This window comes from Narcine bancroftii, chromosome 4 (genome assembly GCF_036971445.1).
Source record: "Narcine bancroftii isolate sNarBan1 chromosome 4, sNarBan1.hap1, whole genome shotgun sequence".
NCBI classification, from domain to species: Eukaryota; Metazoa; Chordata; class Chondrichthyes; order Torpediniformes; family Narcinidae; genus Narcine; species Narcine bancroftii.
The window spans coordinates 221,271,881-221,290,427 of record NC_091472.1 but is presented as its reverse complement, the minus strand read 5'-3'; the positions used below and the strand labels follow the sequence as shown (position 1 = coordinate 221,290,427).

Sequence of the window (18,547 nt, the reverse complement as noted above, 5' to 3'; positions counted from 1 at the left end):
AACCCCACACCGTGAGGGGGCTTCAGGAGTTCATTGTAATGATTAACTTCTACCATCAGTTCATACTGGAAGCAGCTCAAATCATGCTTCCCCTGTTTGCGCTCATGGCAGGGAAAAATAAAGACATTACCTGGGATGAGGAGGCCCCGGAGGCGTTCCAGAAGTCCAAGAGTGCTCTGGCCAATGCCTCCCTTCTGGTACACACTAGGCTAGAGGTGCCAACTGTCCTTAAAGTAGATGCCTCCAGCACAGTGATAGGAGGGATCTTAGAACCACCCATTGAAGACCAATGGCAGCCCCTGGTCTTTAGCTGGCACCGCCGGCCACCTGAACTCCAATACAGCACCTTTGACCGGGAGCTATTGGCGCTGTACCTAGCAGTCATGCACTTCCGATACTTTCTAGAAGGTAGACAGTTCAAGGTCTTTACGTACCAGAAACTGTTAACCTTCACCTTCCACAAAATGTCTAACCTGTGGTGTCTGAATTCACCATGGACATCCAGCACATCGTGGGCAAAAATAATATGGTGGCTGATGCACTCCTGCCCTATGATTGAGTCTGTCCAAGCCCTAGCCAGGGCACCTCAAGGTGACCTGAGATCCCTACATACAGGATGGCACTTTCTAGGTTGAAGCTGAAGGATGTTGTCATCGCCTCCAGCAACCAGACACATCAGTGACATCTCCACTGGCAAAGCCCACCCCATCGTGCCAGTGGCATGGAGACAACAGGTCTTCGACGCAGTGCATAATCTGGTGCATCCGACCATCAAAACTATGGTCAAGATAGTTGCCAACAGTTTTGTCTGCCTCAGCCTTCGCAAACAGGTCAGGCAGTGGGCCAAGACCTGCATGCTCTACCATGCGTCCAAGGTGCGGACTCACGTTAAAGCACCACTGCAGACTTTTGGGCTAACGTGATGTAGGTTCAGCCATGTCCATTTCAACATCATAGGGCTGCTACTGGTTTTTTGTAGGGTGAGTTACCTCCTCACTGTGGTTGACCATTCCACGAGGTGGCAAGAGGTGGTCCCAATAGCTGACACGACCACAGAGACCTGCAGCAGGGCAATAACCAACAGCTGGATGTCCAGGTTCAGAGTTCCAGAACATCTGACCTCCGATAAGGCAGTGCAATTTACCTCGGGGCTCTGAGCGGCGCTGGCCAAACTATTGGGAACACAACTCCAACACACCACAGCGTAACACCCGCAGGCCAATAGAATGATGGAGTGGATCCACTGACACTTAAAAGCAGCCCTGATAGCCCGGCTCAAGGGACCTAACTGGGAGGACGAACTGCCCTGGGTCCTTCTGGGGATATGTACCACGCCAAAGGATGACTTTAATGCGGTGTGCTGTTGGTGATCCCTGGGAGAATTTTTGGCTTCTGTCAAGGACCAAAAGACCCCCGCAGACTCATTAAAACAATTGAGGGAAAGCCACACAGCCAGCCTAGATCCTGTGACCCCCCATGGACTTGCAAACCTGTGAGTACGTTTTTGTGCTAAAGGGAGCACACTGGGCACCCCTGCAATGACCATACGAGGGGCCGTACAAAGTCATCGGGCACAATGGGTCAATGTGTGTATTGGACATTGCCGGCAAACAGAAAACCTTCACCCTTGACTGCCTAAAACTGGCCCACTTGGACATTAGCCAGCCAGTTGTCACTCAGCCCCTGTGACACAGAGGTTGGCCACTGAAAGCGGTGAGCAACATTCCAATCACCAGTTCACAAAATGGCCAGTGATCATGAGGGCCCTGTGGGGTCTAATGGCTGTCATCCCATGTGACCTCCCACATGATGGGAAACTGGGCAATGGCGGGAACGCTGGCCAGTCAGAGGCCAGTGCTGTGGTGACATCATTCCTGTCATCAACAGCCAGGAATGAATATAAACAGTTGGCAGTGCAATAAATCAGTCTTCGACCTCGACTCAACTGGTGTGTGTCGTTCTTTCTCCACACTTAGCATACACTCTACAATGATATTCGTCCAATGCAAACTATGTTCTATTAACTCTTAAATGAAGTCAGACTGCCCAGAAAGATGACAGAACCCTAATTTCCAAGACAAAATTAAACTCACACAGGGCACCAGCATCAGTGTTGCCATTTTGTCCATTCGGTACTTGGCAATTGCAATGCTAATAAATGCATAGCGTGGTACTCAGTTAATTATAATCAAAGCTCAGTTGATTATAACTAAAACCATGATCTTTAAGCTATTATGCGTCATGTAATAAATTTCATCTTAAACTTATTAAATTCAGGGACTTGGTCCTGGTGCCAAAAATATTGTTAAATTACTATAATCACATCTATCTGATATTGTTAAACTCGCAGACTTTGCTAAGTAACTGATAATGAACATATTGACGATGCTCTCAATAAATAAGATACTGTTAAACCTATAGATGATCCTGTTGTAACTATTTACTACTAAAATTACAGATGATCCTTTGGTAATAACAATATCACTAAATCTTCAAATGATGCCCAAGTAGATGAACATATGATCTAACGTTTATGACACTTTTGTATTTGTTATTAAAATAACATGATTGTGATACTATAACTTCAATGGTGCCCCAGTATCTGTAATACTATTATAATTGCAGATGTTTTCCTCGCATCATTATATCCATACAGTGTTCTGGTAAGTATGGTACATCAGACTTAATATTATGCTGTTGACATAACAGAACTCGAAGTAAAGTCATGACATACAACAGGATGCTCTTTATTGACTACAGTTTGGCATTTAACACCATAATTCCCTCAAAACTAATCAGCAAACTTCAAGATCTGGGACTCAACACTCCATCGTGTAGTTGGGTTCTTGATTTCCTCACCTAGAACCAGTTGTTTACCTAAAATTAAACAGAAAGTAGACATTCATGTTGTTAGATTCAAGGTTGTTCAGAGGAATGCTTTGTTTCTCAAGTTGATTTCCTCACCAATCAATGAGGATTGGTCGGAACATATCCTCCACAATCTCCATCAATCTGAAATGTATCACACTCTTATGGCAGGCACATAATTAAAGCTTCACCTTGAATGGACCCAGGAAGTACTTTCACTTATCTTTCCATGTACTTGAAGGATTTGGATTTTTCCAGGAGCTGCATTTCCCAAATCTAATTAGTTCAAGTTTGTTATCATCTGACTGTGCATACTGTATATAACCAGACAAAACGGCATTTATCTGGACAATGGTGCATATACATGAGAAGCACAGAATAATATATATATACACACACACACACACACACACACACACACACACACACACACACACACACACACACACACACACACACACAGAAAAAAATTATTTAAAAATAAATGAATAAATAGATAGATAGACTTTTTGGGACGATTTACTCAGTAATATGATACTGTTCATCAATCTTACAGCTTGTGGGAAACAGCTATTTCCCATCCTGGCAGTCCTGATTTTGATGCTCCTGTACTTCCTTCTTGATGGTGGCAAGAATCACTGTTGCCCATAAAATCATGAACTCTGTGCTAGATTATAATTCTTGTTTTTCAAATACTTTCCTTCAATTATCAGGGTGTGCTGACACAATGAAAATGATGGAAAATAATGTCATCAGTGTCTGACTTCATTAAGAGGTAGCTTCTGAGACACTGGAAATGGTCCACATTTTACAGGAACAATCAGAGAATTCCTGTTGAGTGCTGCACATCACACAACTCCACACTGTCTGTAAGGAGTTTGTATATTCTCCCTGTGTCTGTGTGGGTTTTCCTTGGAGCTCCGGTTCCTCCAACCGTCAGAAACGTACTGTGGGTGTAGGTAAATGGGGTGTAAATTTGGCAGCACGGACATGGGCCAAAATGGCCTGTTACCATGCTGTATATCTAAATTTAAATGCTCAGCCAATGTTTTGGATTGTGATCCTTTTTCAAAACTAAAATAAAAAGAGGTGTAAAGAACCTGAGGGAGAGGCCCAGAGATGATAGGGTGTAGAATAAGTGTGAGGTAGAATGGGGAAGGGGGTGAAATAAAACAGAGAGGGAAAAAGTACAGGAGTAGGTAAAGAAGGAAACAGTGGAACCAGATGTTTACCTAAAATTGAACAGAAAGACATTCATGTTGTTAGGTTCAAGGTTGTTCAGAGGAATGTGTTGTTTCTCAAGTTGTTTGCTCAAGATTCCAGCAACTGCTGTAATTGTGTTTTCCCCGCCTATTCCATCCAGGATTTTGTTGTGGACTTTTATTGTCAGAGGACAGTATCATTAGTCAGGGCAGGTCAATTGAATAGTCCATCTCTCATGAATGAGTAACTTGCATTAACTTGTGGCTCTGGCTTGTGAAAGCACTCAGACACGAACATTGCCTGTCTACTGCATTTTAACTGCTGAAGTTTGGGTGACTGACTCCAGAATGGAGGCAACTTAGATTAACATTTTCTTGTTAGTCTGGTGGTTTAGCTCCACTCCATGGAGAAACTAGATGATGGCAAGGTGTAAAACTGCAGCAGACAGATTGATAAAAGTTGGGAACAAGACAAGTGCTTCCTTGACATGGTATGCAGAGAGATTGAATCTGCTATAGGCCTGATCGTGGCTTGCTTGCCACCATCATGAAGCAAATATAAGGTGGCAGGGAAACAAGTTTGAGAACTGTGCTCCACACTGCCTCTCAATTGACAGAATAAAGGCTTTAAAGAGCTTGAAAAAGTGGTTGTTGGTGCTCTGTATTTCTCTTAGAGTAATTTATTTTCTTCTTGCAAAAAATGAACTTGTCGCTAAGATAGATTAATTCTTATGTAAATCATAAACTGCAGATGCTGGATATATAAAATAAAAACACAAATAGAAAATAAACAAAAGCATAAACAGAACTGCTGAAGGGTCTTCAATCCCAAACTCATTTCACTGATGCTGCTTGACCATATGTTTCCAGCATCTTGTGCTTTAATTATGTTGACATTAAGTACAGGTGAGGTGCCAGAAGACTGGAGGGTGGGAATACTTCAACAAAGTAGCTTTTTATATTTGGACCCCTATATAGTCCAGTTATGGTTGCTATATTTTTATAAATATTGTAGTGACAACTACACTGCTAATTGAAGGATCGCACAACCAGACGGGTTGAGTTCAGTGAGCAAAAACTGATTTATTTCAGGCTGCCTGGCTGGTCTTATACTCCCAGCCCGAACCTGGCTGAGAACTGTGCTGGGCGATCCTGACGTCATCGGGACGTCACGTGGGACCCCAAGCACGGGCTTCTGAGCCCGGTGCCGAGGTCGGGAGGAAACCCCCGACAGCACCATTTTGGCCGGCTGCCCCGCTGCGTGCGTGACAAGTGGGGCCAGTTTGCCTACCTAATGGCGTATTGCCTCAATATCATTTATTTTTTTTAGAATGTATATGATTTTTTTTCCCCATAGGAATACAACTATTCATTTCTGTCTTCCATTGTGCTATCTGTAGAGGGGAATTGGACTTCCAAGGAATCGCCACACATTTTTTTGCCACAGCTAAGGCTATTTTAACAAATGAAGTTTGGAATTTAGTTAGCTTATTACTTATTTCAATAAAATTGACCAAAAGATAAAGCTTCAGGTCATCCACGAAGGCCACCCTTGTTAGTATTTCAGTAATATCCTGACAGAAAGCAGAAAGGTGTTACCTTCACACACGACCATGTAGCATGTAAGAGCGTTTCTATTTCTATCCAACACCTAAATATAAAAATGTCATCTCCCCAGTTAAAATTTTTTCTTAAACCCAGATGTAACCCCTGATGGCATACTGATTTATACTGGGAATGGGAAGGGATTGTTGTGTTTTGTTTTGTAACATTAAAAAAATATATATTTATGGGAAAAAACAAAAAATAAAATATTTTTAAAAAACTGCAGTAAAAGCCTAGGAACTGCAGGCCAGTGAGGCTAAAATCTGTGGATGGTGAGTTGCTAGTGAATATTCTGAGGGAGAAGATACATGTGCACTTGGATGGATGGGGGCTATAGGGATGGACAAGGGATAGGGATAATTAATGTGTTTTAACTGGGAGGTCATGTCTCAGAAACTGATTGAGTTTTTTGAAGGTTGACAAGAGCAGAGCTGTAGATCTTGTATACCTGGATTTCAGCAAGGCATTTGATATTATTTTGCACGGTAGGCTGTTCTGGATGTTAAAGTTGACCTGTGCTGTTATAAAGCAATACAGCAAGATCAAAAAACAAAATTATTTTTGTTTTTTTAATATTTAATATTTTGTTTTTATACAAAAATTATACATCGGCATTTTAAATATACAATATATTAGTCTTTCTCATAAATACAACAAACAAAAAAAGTCCCTCCCTCCTTCCCCCCCCCCCCCCCCCAACTTCTGTACATACACACATAGCTGTTCATGGTTGAGTTTTACATATATTTTAAGTACATGGCGAACAGTTGGGGAAACTACATTTTTGTATAAATAATAGTTACTTACAACTTTTTTGTTTCTTTTTATTACTGTATTTGGGCCCCTTTCTGGTTTAGGTATGGGTGCCAGACCTTAACAAAAAAGTAATATTTATTCTTTAAGTTACATTTGAGTTTTTTTCCCCATAGGAATACAGCTGTTCATTTCTGCAGTCCATTGTGCTATGAGTAAAGGGGAGTCGGGCTTCTAAGTGATCGTGATTCATTTTTTTCACTACCACCAGTGCTATTTTTTATAAATGAGATTTGATATTTGGTCAATTTGTCACTTATTTCCATGAAATTACCTAATAGATATAGCTCTGGGTTGCCCATGAAGGGCACTCCTGTTATCCTGGTTAATTTTTCTGCGATTTCTTGCCAAAATGGCCTACTTTCACGCAGAATCACGTGGCATGTAAAAAAGTTCCTGTCTCAGTCCCGCATCTGAAACACATCTGAAATTTCGGCTTTTGATCTATGTAACTTTCGTGGGGTAAGATATAATTGAGGTAAAAAAATATACTGAACCAGTCCATATCTTGCATTTTTAATTGATGTCATGCTGTCCTTACACCAATCTGACCAACTTCTTTCTGAAATCACCACACCCAAGTCTGACTCCCATCTTTCCCTTGACCTCTGCAACCCTGGTTTTGCACTTTTGCTCTGGAAAACATAGTATATTTTTGTTATAAATTTGGATGTATCCCCATTCAAACCGTTTGTTCCATTTCACTAATTTCAGGTGGAGTCAAAGTTGGTCCCCATCTTTCTCTTAAGAACAATCTAAGCTGGAGAAAATAAAAAGTCCTATTGGCCACTCCGTATTTTTGTTTTAATTGTTCAAAAGACATCAGAGTTCCTTCCGTGTAACAATCCTTAATATCTTATACCTTTGTTATACCACAAATTTAATATTCTATTACCCATGTTTATAGGCAATAACATTGAGTGCATTCCCATTTTGAACCCAAGATGGTGGGGTGGGGGGGGGGGGGGGTGGTTGTCTTCAGTGAAAAAGGCTGCAAGAAATCTAGTCTGTGTAGCTAGGTAATATTTTATGAAATCTGGAAGTCAAATTTCTCCCAGCCTGTAGTCCTATGTCAATTTTTCCAGTGCAATTCTTGGTACCTTATTATTCCATAGGAACTGTCTAATGTGGTTGTTTAGCAACTTTAAAAAGTTTTTGGGTAACAGAATAGGCAGTGATTGATAAAGGTATTGCGGTCTTGGCATCACTTATTATTCCATAGGAACTGTCTAATGTGGTTGTTTAGCAACTTTAAAAAGTTTTTGGGTAACAGAATAGGCAGTGATTGATAAAGGTATTGCGGTCTTGGCATCACTTTCATTTTGAGGCAGTTATCTCTTACAACAAAGTAATTGGTCAGTTTCTCCATTTCTGTAGGCTTCTTTCTATCTTCCCAGGAAGAGGAACATAATTTAGTTTATACAGATTTTGCAAGTTATTGTCATTTGCTATTTCAAAATATTTTATTTCACCTGTCTTCCATTTAAATTTACTTCCTTTTTGGTATCTTTCATATTCAAAATTTGTTAATGGCATTATCTCACTTTCATCCATATTTATTTTGTAGCCTGATATTCTTCCATTTTTTTTGTGTTCCTTGTAATTTTTCAAAAGATTTAGCCTGTTCTGATAGGTTCTGATAGGTGCAATTGCACGAAAACCAACAAAGTCGGGTCAGATACAGCAAGAACCCTTCTCCATTAACAATGGCGTGAAGCAAGGCTGCGTTCTCGCACCAACCCTCTTTTCAATCTTCTTCAGCATGATGCTGAAACAAGCCATGAAAGACCTCAACAATGAAGATGCTGTTTACATCCGGTACCGCACGGATGGCAGTCTCTTCAATCTGAGGCACCTGCAAGCTCACACCAAGACGCAAGAGAAACTTGTCCGTGAACTACTCTTTGCAGACGATGCCGCTTTAGTTGCCCATTCAGAGCCAGCTCTTCAGCGCTTGACGTCCTGTTTTGCGGAAACTGCCAAAATGTTTGGCCTGGAAGTCAGCCTGAAGAAAACTGAGGTCCTCCATCAGCCAGCTCCCCACCATGACTACCAGCCCCCCCACAACTCCATCGGGCACACAAAACTCAAAACGGTCAACCAGTTTACCTATCTCGGCTGCACCATTTCATTGGATGCAAGGATCGACAACGAGATTGACAACAGACTCGCCAAGGCAAATAGCGTCTTTGGAAGACTACACAAAAGAGTCTGGAAAAACAACCAACTGAAAAACCTCACAAAGATTAGCGTATACAGAGCCGTTGTCATACCCACACTCCTGTTCGGCTCCGAATCATGGGTCCTCTACCGGCATCACCTACAGCTCCTAGAACGCTTCCACCAGTGTTGTCTCTGCTCCATCCTCAATGTTCATTGGAGCGACTTCATCCCTAACATCGAAGTACTCGAGATGGCAGAGGCCGACAGCATCGAATCCACGCTGCTGAAGATCCAACTGCACTGGGTAGGTCACGTTTCCAGAATGGAGGACCATTGCTTTCCCAAGATCGTGTTATATGGCGAGCTCTCCCCTGGCCACTGAGACAGAGGTGCACCAAAGAAGAGGTACAAGGACTGCCTAAAGAAATCTCTTGGTGCCTGCCACATTGACCACCGCCAGTGGGCTGATATCGCCTCAAACCATGCATCTTGGCGCCTCACAGTTCGGCGGGCATCAACCTCCTTTGAAGAAGACCGCAGAGCCCACGTCACTGACAAAAGACAAAGGAGGAAAAACCCAACACCCAACCCCAACCAACCAATTTTCCCCTGCAACCACTGCAACCGTGTCTGCCTGTCCCGCATCGGACTTGTCAGCCACAGGCGAGCCTGCAGCTGACGTGGTCATTTACCCCTCCATAAATCTTCATCTGCGAAGCCAAGCCAAAGAAGAATAGTACATCATTGGTGAACAGACTGATATTGTGTTCTTCTTGCCCGACTTTGAAGTCCTTTACATTCAGATCCCTTCTTATTATCTCTGCCAGCGGTTCAATCACTAAAAAGCTGTGGGGACAGGTGGCATCCCTGTTTACTTGATCTACTCAAGGGGTATACCATGACATTTGATCATTTGTTATTATTTTAGCTTGTGGTTCATGGTATAAATTTTTTATCCAATATATGAATGTTCTGTCTATACCAAATTTTTCCAGTGTTTAAAATAAAAAGGGCCATTACAAATGGTCAAATGCTTTTTCAGTATCTCGGGAGACTGTAATACTTGGATTTTGTTCAGATTTAGCCATGTCTATTATATTAAATAATCTTTCTAGACTATTTGAGGAATGCTTTCCTTTAATAAATCATGCATGGTCCGTATGTATTAGTTTTGGCAAGTATTGTCCTAACCTATTAGCTAGTGCTTTTGCTAGTATTTAACAGGGATATTGGTCTGTATGACAAAGTTTTTTGTGAGTCCCTATTTTATTTTTTGGTAACACTGTAATAATCACGGTTGAGTAACTCCAGCAGGGTCTGTGTTTCCACAGCTTGGTCCAGGACATTTATTAAAAAGGGCATTAATAATTCTTTGAATTGTCTATAAAACTCAGGAGGTAATTCATCCTTTCTCAGTGATTTATTAGCCAGTAGTGTGCCCAGAGCCTTTTTGATTTCTTTCCTTGTGAAGGGAGTATCTAATTCTATCCTTACTCTCTCTTTTCTAACCTTGGAAGTTCGACATTCAGCAAAAATTCTTCCATTTCATTCTTATCTAATAATTTTGATTTGTTAGTTTCGTGTACTATTGTCTAAAAGTGTCGTTAATTTCTTTTTGCTTGTATACTAGAGTGTCTGTATCTGTTTTTATAGCATTTATCATTCTTGATGACTCCTCTTTTAATCTGCCAACCTAAAACTTTGTGCGCCCATTCACCCAACTCAGTATTGTTGTTTAGTTTTTAATATAACCTTTTCTGTCCTCTATGTATTGTATTGTATATCTTAGCTTTTATTCTCCAGTAATCGATATTCTTCTTATAGTTCTGTTCTTTGATTTTTTTTTCAAATTCTTTACTATCCTTCTCCAAACTGCTTACTTCTGCCATATGTTCCCTTGTATAAAATTCATATAGGATATAATTTTTCCTCTTAAATATGCTTTAAGCGTGTCCCATATCAGAAAACTACTATTAGTAGATGACAGATTTGTTTCACAAAGTATTTCTATCTGTCTCTTTATAAATTCACAGAAGTCTGTTCTTTTAAGCAATATAGTTTTGAGATGCCATCTGTTTACATTTTCTTGCTTTTCCATTTTTGCTAAAGTTAATATTAATGGAGAATGGTCTGATAGAAGACTCGCTAGATATTCTGTTTATATCACTCTACTTTTTAACTGGGCAGTCATTAAAAATGTCAATCCTTGTATGTGAGTCATTTACTCTTGAGTAAAAAGAGTAGTCTCTGTCTCTGGGATTTAATTACCTCCATACATCGATAAGATTTAGATGTTTCATATATGAAATTGTGGTTTTTGCTGCTTTAATCCTCGTTATTTTTCTTGCTGATTTATCTAGTATTGGGTCCAAGCAGAAATTAAAGTCTCTTCCAACTAATATATTTTGTCTTCCCTCTGCTGTTTTTAAGAAGATGTCCTTCATAAAGGCTTCATCATCATAATTTGAGGCATAAATATTCATAAATGTGTATGCTTCTCCATAAATTTTACAGTGTGCCATTACATACCTTCCGGCTTGATCAATTGAGGTGTCTTATATTAACACTGGTGTATTTTTATTAATTGGAATTTGCCACACCTCTTGCCTTTGAATTAAAGGAAGAAGATATTTGACCCTCCCATCCTCTTTTTAATTTATCATGTTCCAATTTGGTAAGATGCATTTCCTGCCAAAAGATTATATCCACTTTTAATTTCTTTAAGTATGCCAAGACCCTCCTCCTCTTCATCATCCCATTAATATTAAGACTAATAAACTTTAGTGTTTTAACCATACCATTTCTCACACAAATATTGATAACAATAATATCTTCCCAATTTTCTAAATACTGTCATAATCTTTCTTTGGCTTGGCTTCGCGGACGAAGATTTATGGAGGGGGTAAAAAGTCCACGTCAGCTGCAGGCTCGTTTGTGGCTGACCAGTCTGATGCGGGACAGGCAGACACGATTGCAGCGGTTGCAAGGGAAAATTGGTTGGTTGGGGTTTTGGGTGTTGGGTTTTTCCTCCTTTGCCTTTTGTCAGTGAGGTGGGCTCTGCGGTCTTCTTCAAAGGAGGCTGCTGCCCGCCAAACTGTGAGGCGCCAAGATGCACGGTTTGAGGCGTTATCAGCCCACTGGCGGTGGTCAATGTGGCAGGCACCAAGAGATTTCTTTAGGCAGTCCTTGTACCTTTTCTTTGGTGCACCTCTGTCACGGTGGCCAGTGGAGAGCTCGCCATATAAAACGATCTTGGGAAGGCGATGGTCCTCCATTCTGGAGACGTGACCCATCCAGCGCAGCTGGATCTTCAGCAGCGTGGACTCGATGCTGTCGACCTCTGCCATCTCGAGTACCTCGACGTTAGGGGTGTGAGCGCTCCAATGGATGTTGAGGATGGAGCGGAGACAACGCTGGTGGAAGCGTTCTAGGAGCCGTAGGTGGTGCCGGTAGAGGACCCATGATTCGGAGCCGAACAGGAGTGTGGGTATGACAACGGCTCTGTATATGCTTATCTTTGTGAGGTTTTTCAGTTGGTTGTTTTTCCAGACTCTTTTGTGTAGTCTTCCAAAGGCGCTATTTGCCTTGGCGAGTCTGTTGTCTATCTCATTGTCGATCCTTGCATCTGATGAAATGGTGCAGCCGAGATAGGTAAACTGGTTGACCGTTTTGAGTTTTGTGTGCCCGATGGAGATGTGGGGGGGCTGGTAGTCATGGTGGGGAGCTGGCTGATGGAGGACCTCAGTTTTCTTCAGGCTGACTTCCAGGCCAAACATTTTGGCAGTTTCCGCAAAGCAGGACGTCAAGCGCTGAAACAAAGGACTCTACATCACCTTTGTTGACCTCACCAAAGCCTTCGACACCGTGAGCAGGAAAGGGCTTTGGCAAATACTAGAGCGCATCGGATGTCCCCCAAAGTTCCTCAACATGATTATCCAACTGCACGAAAACCAACAAGGTCGGGTCAGATACAGCAATGAGCTCTCTGAACCCTTCTCCATTAACAATGGCGTGAAGCAAGGCTGTGTTCTGGCACCAACCCTCTTTTCAATCTTCTTCAGCATGATGCTGAACCAAGCCATGAAAGACCCCAACAATGAAGACGCTGTTTACATCCGGTACCGCACGGATGGCAGTCTCTTCAATCTGAGGCGCCTGCAAGCTCACACCAAGACACAAGAGAAACTTGTCCGTGAACTACTCTTTGCAGATGATGCCGCTTTAGTTGCCCATTCAGAGCCAGCTCTTCAGCGCTTGAACTGTCATAATATTTCTCTATTAAAAGACATTTCCAACACATAAATTTCCCCTTCAAGAAGAGCACTGACAATGACGTTGTCACCCAAAAACCAGCGAATAAAGCCTGAGTGTTCTTCTTCTAAAGAAGAAAAAACCCTCCTTTTGGCACCATCTTTTAAAATTGCTCCTCTTCCGTGGCTATCTCCCGCCCGCCCACCTCCAAGTCGGAGTTCCCACCTTGCTGGTTTCGTTACCATCTTTCTGTCTTTTCAGAGCTCTCCATATAAACCAATGTTTTTTTTTCTTTTAACAGTGAAAACAAGGTGCTCAGTACTATTAGTATAAATAAAAAGATACATCTGTAGAGGCACGCCATTAGGCAGGTGAACTGACCCCGCATGTCATGCACGCGGCAGGGCAGCTGGCCAAATGGAAATGAATTAAACAATGTACACATGTAAGCAAATAAAGAAATGTAAACAATCTGTGCAGTACAGAGAGAAAAAAAACAATTAAGAGCAAAACTAACAGTCCTTAAATGATTTGCTGATTGAATTCGTCATTGAGGAGCCTGATAATGGAGGGTATCAGCTGTTCCTGAACCTTGTGAGTCTTGTGGCACCTATACCTCTTTCCTGATAGTAGCAGTGAGAACAGAATATGAGCTGAGTGATGTGGATCCTTGATGATTGCTGCTGCTCTCCAACAGCAGTGTTCCCTGTAAATGTCCTTGATGGTAGGGAAGGTTTTGCCTGTGATGTCTTGGACTGTGTCACTACCTTTTGCAGGGCTTTATGCTCATGGGTATTGGTATCCCTGTGCTAGACCATGATGCAGCCAGTCAGCACACTTTCCACCACACATCTGTAGAAATTTGCCAGGGCTTACGATGTCATCATACCAGACCATTGCAAACTCCTGAGGAAGTAGAGGCATTGATGTGCTTTCTTCACAATGTCATTAGTGTGTTGGCTCCAGGAAAGATCCTCCGAGATAGTGACTCCCAAGAACTTATGCTCACCCTCTCCACCTCTGAACCCCCAATGATCACTGAATCATACATCTCTGGTTTCCCTTCCTGAAGTCAATACACTTTGACATTAAGTGTGAGGATTTTGTTGGTGCACCATTCAGCCATGCTTTCATTCTCCCTCCAGTATGCTGACTCATTGCCCTTTTTATCCAACCCACTACTGTGGTATTGTCAGAGAATTTGTAGATGATGTTGTCGTACCAAGCCACAAGTGTATTGTGAAAAGAGTAGAGTGCTAAGAACGCAGTCCTGAGATGCTCCCGTACTGATGGAGATGGTGGAGGAGATGTTCTTACCAATCCTCACTGATTTTGGACTGTAGGTGAGGAGATTCTGTCTTCCATTGGTGATGTCTGAGTTACGCATCAAGCAATGGTGGACCTGCCCTAAATCCTGATCAATGTATTATGATTTTGTATTTTAAAAATTAATCATGCCTTATTATAACATAATTAAGCATTATGTATAGCACAGTTCAAACCCTTCAGCCTCTGTTGTTGTGCCCACCTATATAAACCTTTATAAAATACCGTGGGGAAGTATAGCCATACAATTTATAAACACCACGGGAAATTCCTAGTGGCAATAGGGGACTATTTATAAAGTCTGTGGGAAAGAGCGATGGTGGACCTGTCTTCCTAGAATTCTGTACAGCAGGGAAAGGGCTGTATGCACGGAGCATTCATGGAGGGGATTCTCTGCCGCACAGAATTCTGGGATAGCAGATTTGCCATCGTGCACGCACTCTCTCTCTCTCTTTTTCTCTCTCTCTTCTCTCTCTCTCTCTCTCTCCCCCCCCCCCCCCGTCCTGCTGTGACTTTCCCAATGACTTCGTCATTGATAGATCAATTTCCTTTAGAAATTTATAAAGGTTTATATAGGTCGGCAAAGTTTATACCTTTTTAATCTTTTGTTTCCTTTACATTCCTGTACTTACACAAAAATGTCATTATGTGTCATTATTTTGTCCCTGGATAAGTCCAAGACTCTTTCACACTGGGCTAATCAGCATGCAGGCATTAATTGATGCCAGGGATGATCTAACCTATCGAGATTGGATCATGCCTGGCGTGATTTAATGCCTGCATGCTGATTAAGGAGCTTTCACACTGGACCCTTAACTGGTAGATTGGTCATCAATTACTAGCACAAGGTGCCAGTGTGAAAGGGGCTACTGTATTCGGTGTGGCCTCCTATACATGGGTGAGATCAAATGTAGATTTGGTGATCTAAGCTTGAGCTTCTTGTACCCAACCATTCCAACTCCCCCAATCATTCTTACAATGATTCATCCATTTGTCTGCGATTAAGTGCGTAGTTTAGCACACACATTCATGCACTGACCTTAATTTTGTATCAAGATTAAATCCTGAGCTGGAGTAACCACAAGATGCATGTTGTGCAAAGTACAAAGGTGTCACATTGTACACTTGGATGCGGTCTAGAAGTTTGGGGCTGTAATAATTAGGACAACTTCTCCCTCAATGTCAGCCAGACCAAGGAGCTTATCATAGACTTCCAGAAGAGGGAACTCACTCCCCTGTCCACATCAACAGCAGTGAAGTGAAAATAATAGTGAGCTTTAACATTTTACGGTTATAAATCTCTAACAATTTGTTCATGTTGATGTGATGGCCAGAAACCTGAGGAAATTTAACACGTAACCAGTGTCCCTCATGAACTTCTACAGATGAACCACTGAAAGTATCCTGCTAGGATGCATCAAATCATGTGTGGGAATTGTTCTTCCTAAAACTGCAGGAAATTGCAGAGAGTTGTGAATGCAAAACCCTGCCCTCCCCCACCTTCCATCCATTGACTCAATCTACACTTCCTGCTGCCTTGGAAATGCAGCCAACCAGGAGACTTATCCCACCCTGGCCACATTCTCTTCACCCTCCTCCTGTGGGCAAGAAGATTTGTGAGTGTTTTGCAACACTGGATTCAATAGCAGTTTCTTTCCCACTGTATCCAGATTCTTGAACAAACTTAAACTGGCCGAATAATGTTGGCTTTTCTCTGTTCTAACTGATTTCTATCTGTGATGCTGCACTTTGTACAGTGTTTATACTGCTGCACTCTGCATTAGCTGGACTGCTTGCAAAATAAATTTCCTCACTGTACCTCAGTACATGTGACAATAAACTTGAAATTGAAAGTTACATTACTTTATACTGAAAGTCTCATGATGTTTAATCCTTTCCTGTTCTGGATTGGTTAATGGGGTAGATTGAGGGAGTTGACTCAATCTTGTGCTCTCCTTGCTGGTGTAGTGTACAGGGAACTTCATTGTGTAGTTTATGTGTAATCAGAATCAGGATTATTGTCATGAACAAGTCATGAAATTTTGTATTTTGCAGCAGCGTCATAGAGCAAACATTATAACCATCTTACAGCATTACTAAAAAAAATAAAATAATAACAATAATAGAGCATGAAAAGTAAGGCAGTGTCTTTGGTTCATTGATTATTCAGGAATCTGATGGCAGCGGAGAAGAAGCTGTCCTTGTGCCGCTGAGGGCTCGTCTTAAGGCTCCTATACTTTTTCCTCGATGGTAGCAGAGTGCAGAGGGCATTGGCCTGAGTACTGCGGGTTTTTGAGGATAGATACTGCTTTTTTAAGACACCACCTCATGTAGATGTCCTCAATGGAGTGAAGTCTGGTGCCTATGATGTCACAGGGCGAGTTAACAACCCTTTGGAGCTTTTTCTTGTCCTGAGAGTTGGCACCTCCATACCAGGTAGTGATGCAACTAGCCAGAATGCTCTCCACGGTACACGGTACCTGTAGAAGTTTATGAGAGTCTTTGGTGACATACCGAACCGCCTCAGACACCTCACAAAGTATAGCCGCTGGCGAGCCTTCTTTGTGACTGCATCAACATGGAGGCTCCAGGACAGATCCTCGGATATGTTGACACCCAGGAATTTGAAGTTGCTCCTTCCAGAAATTAAGATTATATTTTTTGTCATTGATAGATCAAGCTTGATATTATTGTATTTATGAAGCACAGTGTTATTAAAGGAGGAGCTTTGCATAAAAGATTATTTTATTTCCTCCGTCAATTCCTGTTGCTGAAGTGGACACAGATTTAATATTCACTAATAATTAGGTTTGGATGTGAACTCAAGTTAGGAACAAGTCGTTCTTTTGAGGCAAACAAAGCAATTGTCAATTTGAAATTAATAGAGAAAACACTGTACAAATAAAGGATTCCCTATTACTGTCAAAATGGTTCATATGAGAAAGTGGCAGAAACAAATTTCTCCAGAAAACTGCTCTTATTGAAATCCCAGATTGCATCTTGTGTGACTTTGACTTAAGGTAAAGAAATTATCTACTTTTTTCAACCTGTAGCCACCCTTTAACACAATTGTCTATTCATGTCTTCAGTGGCTCCTCTTTTCCCCTTTCTGATTATCAGCTCATGTGTTCCATGGTCGTTTGTATTTTGCTACCTACATACAATATTTCACTTCAGCACCAACATTCAAAAAGTAATCAGTTTCTAATGAATGTTAATATCATGCAGCTCAATCTTATTTCTTCCCCATGCTAAATATTTCAAAGGACAAAGCTCTGTCTTCGGTCTAATTCATTCCTCTGCCAATTGTTGATACTGAACCAGACTGTTTTCATCCTTGGTGTTATTTTTGACTCCTGGAGATGCTTTTCTGTTCTACTACTGTAATATCACCTAAATCTTTGCTTTAACTTATGTGTTGCTAAAATTGATAACTACCGCAAAACTTCACTGTTCACCTTTTCCAACTTATGGAAACACAAACCTCTCACAAACTTGTTTATGTTGAAACTTTGACCAGGTCCTCTTTGTTTTTACTGCAGGATGCACTGACTACATTAATTCCAGTGGTTATAGTCTCTTGGCTTTTAAAAATTCTCATTCTTTTCTTTGAATTTGGACCTGTCTATCTCTGCAACCTCTGCTAGCCTTCGGACTTATCCAATGTATAACGCATGATTTTCTATGAATTTAATGTACTTCAGCCCTTGGAAATTCTTATTTGGACACTTTATTTAACAAGTGATTCTTCATCTGACTTTTTGGTCATTTTCCATAACCATATAACCATTTATGGAGTGGAAACAGGCCATGTTGGCCTTCCGAGTCTGCACCGATTCACCCAGGAAAAAACATGGCTGGCGGCATCTGCAGGTTGACGCCCCCCCAACGTTGGATAGAAACATCATTTAGGATTGAGCACCTCCATCCTCTGATGGGGTAGAACCTTTTTCCTTAAACTTTAATTGTTCATTGTCATAATGTACTTAGTGTCTTTGTGATAAATCATTTGACAGGCTTTGCAAAAATGAAACATTATATAAGTAATATATGTGGGTATTATAGAATGCAAAAACATTGACAATTTTCCGTAACTGGAATATTTCAGTAGTCGGAAATTAACAAAAATATTGTGGGGAAAAGATGGCAGAAATTCTGTGAAGGGAAAGCGAATAACTGCAGGAAGAGCGACTGACCTCAGTGACTTGGCAAGCTTTGGTCTGCTCAACTCAACCCTTGATTGTTGTGGTTTGGGTGGGAAGGGAAGATACGGAAAAGCCAAGTTCCTGTCGGGTGGAAGATATCTGGAGCCCCACAAT

At 41.5% G+C, this 18,547-nt stretch overlaps 1 protein-coding gene and 1 long non-coding RNA gene across 4 annotated transcripts in view; one reads left to right on the top strand and one right to left on the bottom strand.

The window, feature by feature from the left end:
* bmpr2b (bone morphogenetic protein receptor, type II b (serine/threonine kinase)) overlaps positions 1-18,547 on the top strand; it is a 306,159-nt gene that overhangs the window by 37,139 nt on the left and 250,473 nt on the right. The gene's annotated exons all lie outside the window — the stretch shown is intronic.
* LOC138760049 (uncharacterized) overlaps positions 2,749-18,547 on the bottom strand; it is a 64,058-nt gene continuing 48,259 nt past the window's right edge. The window contains exon 4 of the long non-coding RNA XR_011355355.1: positions 2,749-2,877. This is a non-coding gene — a long non-coding RNA (uncharacterized lncRNA). The remainder of the gene's footprint in view (positions 2,878-18,547) is intronic.